This window comes from Ovis aries, chromosome 5 (genome assembly GCF_016772045.2).
Source record: "Ovis aries strain OAR_USU_Benz2616 breed Rambouillet chromosome 5, ARS-UI_Ramb_v3.0, whole genome shotgun sequence".
NCBI classification, from domain to species: domain Eukaryota; kingdom Metazoa; phylum Chordata; class Mammalia; order Artiodactyla; family Bovidae; genus Ovis; species Ovis aries.
In genome coordinates, this window is record NC_056058.1 from 95,638,143 (window position 1) to 95,649,180 (window position 11,038).

At 39.9% G+C, this 11,038-nt stretch overlaps 1 non-coding gene across 1 annotated transcript; it reads left to right on the forward strand.

Moving 5' to 3' along the window:
- The first annotated feature begins 2,181 nt into the window (after positions 1–2,181).
- LOC114115117 (small nucleolar RNA U3) lies at positions 2,182–2,398 on the forward strand. The gene has a single exon (XR_003589602.1). It is a non-coding gene; the product is annotated as a small nucleolar RNA U3 (small nucleolar RNA).
- Positions 2,399–11,038: the final 8,640 nt, after the last annotated feature.

The window sequence follows — 11,038 nt, forward strand, 5'->3', positions numbered from 1 at the left end:
ACAGAAACACGTGTTTAATATCCAGGGCAAGGTAATAAATCCAGACAGTCTTCAGTGATAATAGATCGAAACGCTTATCTATGAGTGTCATGTCCTTTCAGCTCTTCATCAATTCAAGCAGACAATCTAGTGAAATTATCTATATGATACTGTTAAGTGTTTTAGGCTGCGTAAAAGCTTATAACCCAGAAACCATGTCTTCCTGGAATTTACAACTTATGCCAAAGGGCAGGAAAATATTGTCCCTTCTTCATGATTAGTCTCAGCAGCGGTTGGTGTGTCCTTTGTTATTGTGTGTTTTTCTCTTTTGGCTCTTTTCTCCCCACAAATGGCTACCAGAATAAATTGCACAAAATCAGAATTCATTTTTCATCAGCTGCCTTTTAACCTACATTAATTAGAAATGATTTCAAGCATCTCTTGTTTACCCATCAGTGGAGATTGTTGTAAAAGTCTCAGCATGATTCTGTAGCACTGCATGTGAAAGAGAAATATGAATAATTTCCACCAAAAAATTAATATAAACTCATTTTTTAAACTGTCAGCAACTCTTCATGTTTGAATATGGTCATTAGATAGGCTTGGGAAACTCCAAAATATTCTCCCAGTGCTTAAAAATGTCTGTGCCTCTGCGTGTTTTAGTCTTCTTAAAAAGACAGTTTATCTAAGTGGGGTCTCAGCAAATCCCAGATGGTAAATGAATACACAGGTTCTGGCATGCCAGGAAGAGCAACAAAGGTACTCAGTTCAGTTCAGTTGCTCAGTCGTGTCCGACTCTTCGTGACCCCATGGATGCAGCACGCCAGGCCTCCCTGTCCATCACCAACTCCCAGAACTTACTCAAACTCATGTCCATCAAGTCAGTGATGCCATCCAGCCATCTCATCCTCTGTCATCCCCTTCTCCTCCCACCTTCAATCTTTCCCAGCATCAGGGTCTTTTCCAATGAGTCCGTTCTTCGCCTCAGGTGGCCAAAGTATTGGAGTTTCAGCTTCAGCATCAGTCCTTCCAATGAATATTCAGGACTGATTTCCTTTAAAAGGGGCTAGTTGGATCTCCTTGCAGTCGAAGGGATTCTCAAGAGTCTTCTCCAACACCACAGATCAAAAGCATCAATTCTTTGGCGCTCACCTTTCTTTCTAGTCCAACTCTCAGATCCCTACATGACTATTAAAAAAACCATAGCCTTGACTAGACGGACATTTGTTGGCAAAGTGATGTCTCTGCTTTTCCATATGCTGTCTAGGTTGGTCATAACTTTTCTTCCAAGGAGTAAGTGTCTTTTAATTTCATGGCTGCAGTCACCATCTGCAGTGACAAAAGTATTAGAAAGCCTCAGTTTTTCCTGACAAGATCTTCCTTCTGTCTCACTTTCTGGTTCAGTGGAGAGGCAGGTTTCCTTCATATCACATTCTCCATGAGCAAAGATTCAGTCCTTTCCAGCTCCCAACCCCAGTGTACACCTTGCTGCCCCTCAGCAGTAGGGACAGTCCCGATGGTCCCCAGCTTCTCTGAATCATGAGGCTAGAGAGTCACAGGAGGCTGGTTCACTGGAGAGCACTTTGACTTGACTGTGGACACGTGTTGTGAGGGTAGGTCAGTGAATTCTGCGACTGGGCTCAGGTAGCTCAGTGAAGGTTTACTTCCCTGAGCTGCCTTCAACCTCAATTTAAGCAATTTATTTATAGTTGGAACCATGTCATTTTAACCTGAACTTAACGTGAATTGAACAAGCCAATTGACAATGCAGTGATCACCAACTCTGAAGCCCATTGTTTTACAGGAAAAAAGATGCATAGGTCTTTGGGAAGAACTGGATAGGGACCAAGGTGGTGGTAGATGTGTGGGAAGAAATTTTCAGAAACAAAGATAAATGGTTTGTGTTTTAGAGGAATAAATAGGTCAATGTTCCAGACACTCCATTTCATTAATCAAGTTGGCGATAGTATCAACAAACTCAATTGCTAGTAAATGATTATCTGATTAAAATGGCAAGAAGAATATGCCCAAGTAGGTAGAATAAAGATTTAAAATACTCCCAAGGCATTCTTTTCTGATGGTATCAATAGTATGTTGGGGAACATTTTGCCAGAAAAAAAAAATCTCAAGGATGTGCTTATTCTTCACAGATTATACACTCCCTTGTTCTCTTGTAAATTATACTGATCTACTAAAAAAGATAAAAATAAACTATATGTTCAGGGGTCATTTCTATAGTTCATTACTGGAGAAGTTTCTCTGAACATGTAGAGCACCAGAAACCATGAGAAGAAGATGCAGCGTCCTCTCCCGAGTGTGAAGCCGGCTCGGTGTTGCTTCTGAAGCTGCCGTCAGCCACCGATGATCATTCTTCTCTTCCTTTTGGAGAGTAAGAGGGGGAGAGTGTAGTCTGAGTGGTTAAAAAAAAAAATACTAAACAGACCTCCGATATCCTTGTTCATGCTACTAAAAATAGACTTCCTAAGATTGTATGGTTTTTCCAGTAGTCACATATGTATGAGAGAGTTGGACTATAAAGAAAGCTGAGTGCTGAAGAATTGATGGTTTTGAACTGTGGTGTTGGAGAAGACTTTTGAGAATCCCTTGGACTGCAAGGCAATCCAACCAGTCCATCCTGAAGGAAATCAGTCCTGAATATTCATTAGAATGACTGATGTTGAAGCTGAAACTCCAATACTTTGGCCACCTGATGAGAAGAACTGACTCATTGAAAAAGACCCTGATGATGGGAAAGATTGAAGGCAGAAGGAGAAGGGGACAACAAAGGATGAGATGGTTGGATGGCATCACCAACGTGATGGACATGGGTTTGGGTGGACTCCGGGAATTGGTGATACACAGGGAGGCCTGGCCTGCTGCGGTTCATGGGGTTGAAAAGAGTCAGACACGACTGAGTGACTGAAGATTGTATTGTGTTACATTATCGATGTATCTTGTTGTACCATTCCCAAACATTTAGGGTAGATAATAAAATCACTAAGTGAAAATCAGATGCAACTTGCTCAAATTTCGGATAAGAAAGAAGTGTTCTTTTCACTCTACCCAGGGAGTAAGAAAGTGACCAAGAGAGGCATTGACTAAGCCCACCCTCTCGCTCCAGGGACAGGCACGTGAAGTTGCAGATGGACACAGATGAGAGTCTGGGACATTCAAGCTCCAAGCCCTGGGCCTTCAACGCCTCTGTCTCCTGCACTTGACTGACTCACTGCTACAGTCTGGTTTGTCTGGTCTCTGTTCATCTGCTGCTCTTGCTTAACTAATCTATTATGTATCAGCAGATGGCTTTCCCAGCAACACTTCTGCAATCTCTTTCTCGTGAAGGTGTTGCAAGTCAGCTCTCCCTCTGACACCTTAGTCAGCGTAATATTGTTGCCTGTATAGATGAATGTTGCGTCTGTCCCAAGATCAGTGATCTGGCAAACTCAACTATCCCGAACACAGGCCAGAATAATAGGAAGATAAAAAGTCAATGAGCCACTAAGGGAAACTTACAGAATATCTACACAAAATCTTGCTCATTTTGCTCAGAGAAGAATCTCCAACTCAGGGCTTAGTTACTTCCATTTTACATACAAGTCGGACATGACATTCAACCAACTTCCTCTGTAGCATCACAAGAAAAGCAGCAAATATGCAGAGCGGAGAAAGATGGCTGGTAAAACAGGTACACTGGCAATAACCAAAACAAAACAAAACAAAAACAAAAACAAACCTGACAACTGCTTTGGATGCAAAAGTGAGAACTTCAAAAATGTACAACAGAACGAAGGAGCCATCACTGTACATCAGAGTGTGAGACTCACAACATCCCCTGAGGCAGCACTGATGTGCTTCCCAGTGGAACGGAGTCATCTGGAAAAGGTTAAACTACTATTTTGAATTCCAGATAAGAAGGCAGAATGTATATTGCCCATCACATAAAGTTTTCCAATGAAAATGGCTGAAATAAAGGATTTCATTCATTCCTTTATGAAATAGACATCAACTGTTCACCATGTGCCAAGGAGGCTTTCATCCCCTGCTGCTGCTTCTTTTTTTTTCAATTTAGATAACTGCAGCCTGGAAGATAAGCAATCTGCTCAATCCTAATGACCATCTCAAAGTTACTCCTGGACTAAGCCAGGCCATAAAGACAGGGAGTCACAGCCCAGTGCTCTTCCTCCTGCAGGCTTGCTGCAGCCTCAGACAGCTCTGAGGGGCTCTCTGTCTGAAACCTGTGGCTTCATTCACTGTCAGACACTTGGTGGAAACAACAGATATTCAGACCTGGGGACACATTGTCTCTGTTCTTAATATAAAGAATAAGGCTGTCTCTTGTTAAGTTCTGGGCTTTGTGAGTCATAGAACTGACTGCCTTCGCCTTGGTACCAGAAGGTACGAGCTAAGACTGTGATCCACTTCTCATCATTGAAGGGACTTGAAGGGGGTTATTTTGCACACTGTGTTCTGATTCCATACCTTTTGTTTTCCACTTGCCTCATCCATCTCACTTATTTTGAATGTATATCTTCTTGCTCTATAAGTGAAAGTGAAAGTGTCCGACTCTTTGCGACCCCATAGACTACACAGTCCATGGAATTCTCCAGGCCAGAATACTGGAGTGGGTAGCCTTTCCCTCTCCAGGGGAGCTTCCCAACCCATGGATTGAACCCAGGTCTCCCGCATTGCAGGCGGATTCTTCCCAGCTGAGCTTATAGTTTATTTTTATTTTTTTTTTAAGCTTGTACAGAACTCACTGTGTGCTGGATGCTATTCTAAGCCCTTTACAAATATTAACTCATTTCTTTCTCATAATTATGCATGCACTATCCATTTACAGATCATTAAAAGCTGGCACTGAGGGATTCCCTATCATGCTGCTGCTGCTGCTAAGTCGCTTCCAGTCGTGTCCGACTCTGTGCAACCCCATAGATGGCAGCCCACCAGGCTCCACCATCCCTGGGATTCTCCAGGCAAGAACACTGGAGTGGGTTGCCATTGCCTTCTCCAATGCATGAAAGTGAAAAGTGAAAGTGAAGTCGCTCAGTCGTGTCCAACTCTTAGTGACCCCACGGACTGCAGTCTACCAGGCTCCTCCGCCCATGGGATTTTCCAGGCAAGAGTACTGGAGTGGAGTGCCATCGCCTTCTCTGGATTGTTTATGGATTGCAATATATTTTCGTATTTTCCATAAAGACTTTCTGTAGATTAAGAGATAAGAAAATATATTGCAATCCATAAACAATTAGCTCGTAAAGTTAACTGGAACATTTACTTAAATGCTCATCTTTATTTCCCAGCAGGGTCAGATATACCAGACATAGAAATGTATATACTTACATTCAAGTAATTTGAAAGTTTTTATGGTATTCTTCAGGTTCTTAAGACACACTGTGATCTAACCGGGCCACTGACAGCTAAACCTGGGTGGGAAATCGCTGGTGATCTGATGCTCCCTGGCACACCTTCCTCCCGGTCTTCTGAGGGGCATGTTTCCCACCTCTTTATTTAGCAGGCTGTAGTTCATGCCGGCCCTGGTGAATGGCCTCAGTCATACATCTTATTGGTTAACAGTGCTGTGCGCTGCCTGAGAATAAGTAACCCAAGTCTCCAAGGGTCCTGAGAACTGAGGAAAGGCTTTTCCATGATTGTTTCAGGGATTCTTTTTGAGGTGTTTAGTGCAGTGTGCTGTAAATTGTTTCTTGAATTATTGAAATCATGGGCATCCGGGTTGACTAGCCGAATAAACCCGAGTGAGTCCTTTACTCTCCAAGGGCAGTGCTGGGTTGATACACACCCCTGCTTTGGCTCTGGACAGTGTAGAGGCTGAAAGAGGTTTTATCATCTCAGACAAAATTAACCTCATTCCCAGGTACAAAATGGCAAAAAAAAAAAAAAAAATCAGTTATCCACTTTAAAATCACTTTAAAAGCCACTTTTAAAGCCCAAAAATGAGAACAGAAAAGAAACAGAAGCTCAGTTCTTGATGATACTAAGATAAATGTATTTCTCCTAAACCTAGCAAACCCAGGTCTCCTGTCTCTTCTGCATTGCAGGCACATTCTTTACCGCTGAGCCATCTGAGAAGGCCAGGCCATCAGTGAATAGAGGCACTGTCACCTACCAGAGTGAAGAGACACCCAGTGGAGATAAAGATAGAGGCGGACACCAGTGGGGAGCTCCTTGGTTAGATCAGCAGCACGTCTGAAAGGTTCAGGAATAGAGAAACCAGGTACCGAGAAAGGCCTGGGGGATCCTAAGCCGTCCCTCTGAGCTAGTTTTTGAGTGGAGACCTGGGATCTTATTGGTATCTGGGTTCATTATCTTCAGATTGTTAAGGTTCCACTTCTCCAAAACACAGTCCAACTGTTTACATATATTTTATAAATTTGAAATGTAATATTAATCATAATTGTTGCTAAAATTTCATTATGTTCTAATGATTTCTAAACTTTTAGAGGTTGTACGCATGCTATTTGGACTCTTTGATCAAAAACTCTTGCTTGACATTCAGAGAAACTGAAATGTTATCTCAGTGCTCACAACGGTTTCAAGTCAATTAAGTAACACTACTTAAATTTGTTAAATTTGCATTTTTCATTGCTGTTACTCTCATTCAAAAAAAGTATATCCATAGCTTAAAAATAGATCATTAAAAAAGGGCGATGAAAATGTAGTGTGCACACTGCAACTAAGAGTGAAAGTGGAAATATAGACAGGGAGCCAAACTCCAGGGTAAATATAGGATGTGAATCTGCACGGGTTAGAGTAAGGGAAATTAAACGTGTGATGATTCTGCACAAGCAGCCAATTAAGGAGAGTGTGATTAAGTATGATGATGAATATAAGATAAATGAACTTTATTGGAAAATTGATCCCCTGCCTCCAGCCCCAGTGCATTATCTGTTAAAACACTTGTCTATAGTGACATATAGCCCTAGAGGTTTTCTGGCACAATGACTGTGCTTGTAAAATCAATCACAGTTTTACAGAGCTATGCAAAAGAATACTATTCATTACATAAACTGCGGGATTTTTTTTCCTAAGGGCAGATAAATGACCGATGTGATAGACCGATATTTGTTCATGTTTTACATCTCCTTCCCTTTATTGCTACGAAGACTTTAAAACCAAAAAAGGCCAATGTTGTGTGCTTTATTGGAGAGAAAGCAGAATAATTTTGAAGAAAAATATGTTCAAACAGCCTGATCACTAGGTATCTATAACTATATAATACTGAACAAAACAGTGTGAAACTGCCTCAGAATGAGAAAAATAAGCTAGGAAAGCAGAATAGAGGCCAGAAATTGACCCAAGCATAAACAGGAAGTTGAAATATAGTGGACTTTATCGTTCAAATCAGTGGGAAAGGAATGAACTATTTAATAAAGTGTGTTTGAACTACTGCTTAAAAAAAGAAGAAAAGTCGCTCAGTCGTGTCTGACTGCGACCCCATGGACTGTAGCCTACCAGGGTCTTCCATCCACGGGATTCTCCAGGCAAAAATACTGGAGTGGGTTGTCATTTCCTTCTCCAGGGGATCTTCCCGACCCAGGGATCGAACCCAGGTCTCCCGAATTCTGGCCAGACACTTTACCATCTGAGCCACCAGGGAAGTCCAGAGAACTACTGCTTATTCATATGCAAAAGAAGACACTGTAATCTTACCTAATTCTTTGTTATTGTTTACTGCTAAATCGTGTCTGACTCTCTTGCAGCTCCACGGACTGCAGCCCACCAGGCTCTTCTGCCCATGGAATTTCCCAGGCAAGAGCGCTGGGGTAGGTTGCCCTTTGCTTCTCTAGGGGATTGACCCATGTCTCCTGTGTTGGCAGGCAGATTCTTTACCACTGCCGCCAGAAAAGCCCTCATTCTGGAATTTATTTTCATCTACCTCATTCTAGATGAAAATAAATGGCAGATGATTTAAAGACATAAATGTCAAAAGAAAAACCTTTTTAGATTTGAGAAGAAAATATAGATAGATTGATGCATGACCTTAAGTTAAGAATTTCTTAAACTATATACTAAAAGCACAAGAATCAAACTACACACAAAAAAGATGGATACATCTGAAATATTTAATTTTGATAGAAAATTTTAGAACATATTTGTGTACAAAAATATTAAAAAATGAATCATTATTAACTTGGGAGAGGAATGAAGGGAAAGATTCTGGGAAAGTATTCAGGAGATTTCAATTATAGCTATAATATTTTATCTTTCAATATATATAACTTAAGCATGTATGGCAAAATGCTGTGGTCTGACAAAATTGACTTACTGGTGTAAGTTATATTGTTTTCTATAATTTCTCTATTTTATGCTTAAAATAGTTTATATTTAAAAAAATAGATTAAAGAATGCTCAAGAGGCATGGCTGATAGACTGAGGGCCATCATATGTAAAACCCAGTTCCAGGGAAATGTTTGATATATTCAAAGAGATAATGGCTGAAGATTTTCTAATACTGACGAAAGAAGTGAATCGACTTAAATCAAGACACACCCTCTCTTGAATTCTCACGAATACACACTTTTCTTAAAGAGCAGTTATGTTTGAGCTGAGATCTTTTTGGCTATAATTTGTTCCAAAAGAATAAAAGCGTGTGTGCTGAGGTAGAATAAATGTATTATGAAACCTGAATACGAACAACTGAATGTTTTTATGTGTCCGCCAGTGAACAAATGGCTACTGGTAAAATTCCTTACTCAGATGATGCTGGTAGATGTTCTGAAATATAAATGGCATATAATGTGGGAGAGCAATCATTTTCTTCTGTGCGCTAGCTGATCATTTGCTTCATTGTTAATCGCCAGTTGTCAAAATATGGTTCAGATTTTGCATCTATGCAGAACTTATAAGGTAGAAGTATTTGATGGTTTACTGTTTATTTGCTTTTTACTGAAAACCCAGGCTACGGAAACCTGACTTTTTGTTTTGTTAATTGGTTTCTCTTTGAGCTGTGATATGGGCCAGGGGTTAGCATACTATCAGGCCAAGTCTGACTCATCTTCACCTGTTAGCCTCCAGCCAACAGTAGCTTTTATATTTTTACATGGGAAAATAAAAACTTAAGAGTAAATTTCCTGATATGAAAATTATGTGAAATTAAAATTTCAATTTTCATAAATAGAACTTTTTTTTTTTAACATGGGCACTTTCATCTTTATATTGTGAATGTTACTTTGATGCTACATTTAGGCCTGCAAAACCCAGAATATTTTCTCTCTGGACATTTATAGGAAAAGGTTGCCATACATTGACTATAAATGTATCTCAGAACACTCTAACTGATATGCAGGAGGGAAGACACATAAATCACAAATAATGTATACATTAATGCCAATTTACACACCACTCTATTTATAGAGGGCAGTTATGTAGAAAATACAACATGCAGTCATTGATTCAGCACTAAATGAAGTTGTGAAAATTGTTAATGTAATTAAATTGTGATAATGAGTATAACTCAGAAAAGGCAATGGCACCCCACTCTAGTACTCTTGCCTGGAAAATCCCATGGATGGAGGAACCTGGGCTGCAGTCCATGGGGTCGCTGAGAGTTGGACATGACTGAGTGACTTCAGTTTCACTTTTCACTTTTCACTTTCCTGCATTGGAGAAGACAATGGCAACCCACTCCAGTGTTCTTGCCTGGAGAATCCCAGGGACGGGGAAGCCTGGTGGGCTGCTGTCTATGGGGTCGCACAGAGTCGGACACGACTGAAGCGACTTAGCAGCAGCAGCAATGAGTATAACTGCTTTCCTCGTGTATGTGACGAAATAATAAGTAGATGACTCAGCTTTTACACATCACAGTAAACTGGCTTTTGAAAGAAAAGTTGCTCTCATGAGTTTTTTTTAAAGAAGAGATGAAGTAAGACACTTCATCGTGACCATGAAAATACCAATAACGGTAGTATTTTTATTTTCATGTTGTATTTTTACTCTAGTGAATAGCCAGAATTTAATAAATCAAGACCAAAATTGCACAAGTTTTAAAGTTGAAATAAGCATTTGAATGAAAATAATGTTGAAGATAAATTTTCCTAAGACAAAATTTTTGTTGAAATCACTGCTTTGCTAAATTTGACTCTTTGCAAGCACTTGCTTTTTTTTTTTTCATCCTTCAGAGAATGAAATTAATGAGCTATTATAATGTAAACCTTGTCTCCACCTAAATGCCAAGACAGAGCTTGAAGAAATGTCCCAGAGCTAAATGAAACCTATGAGTTCACCTTCTTATGTTGAAGCAGTCAACTTTACAGGTTTCCATTGTTGCTGTTGTTGTTTTCTGTGTAATAACTTACTTACAGTGTCCAGCAAAGTGACGAAAGTCATTTTCTGTGAGCAATCTCTCTAACTTCAGTGTTATATACAAATACAAACATGGAAAACTGATTATTATCAAACAGTTTCTCCCATTCTTAATGATACAGGAAGGTGGTTTTCTAATTCAATTAAAATAGAGATCAAGAGAAGAAACACCCTGGATATGGAGCCTCATTGTGCTCCTTTGTGAAGACGGCACATACTGTCATTGTCCTCCATGGTTTGAAGCAACGATAATTAATGTTTTCAGTACTGTTCCCCTTTTATAAAGGGTGACAAATTCTTGTCTTTTGATCTGCCTGAAAATTAGTGGCTCAACTTTGCATATAAAGTGGCCCACCACCACTGTTAGGTTGCATAAAATGTTTGAAATGGAATAAGTATTTTTTTTTTTAAGAAGTAAATGGTGAAAATGTCACAAAGAAAATCGGAAATAAAGTGAGAACTGAAGGACAAGTAAGGCTGCTAATAAATATATTTCAAGGCCCAGAAAATACACATGCAAAGGTATGGAAAATGATGTAAGTTTGGGGGTGGTGAGTAGACCAGTTTCTGAGAGTGAAAAATTAGTATACAGGAGATGGAAAATGACTGCAAAGGTGATTCACAGGGAAATTCTTTGTCTTCTCAGTGATGACTTAGAAAATTCCATTTATTTTTGAAGTTTTTGAGCTTTTTCTCATTCCAAAGGTAGAAGCATATATGACCTTAAAGAATTTCCAGG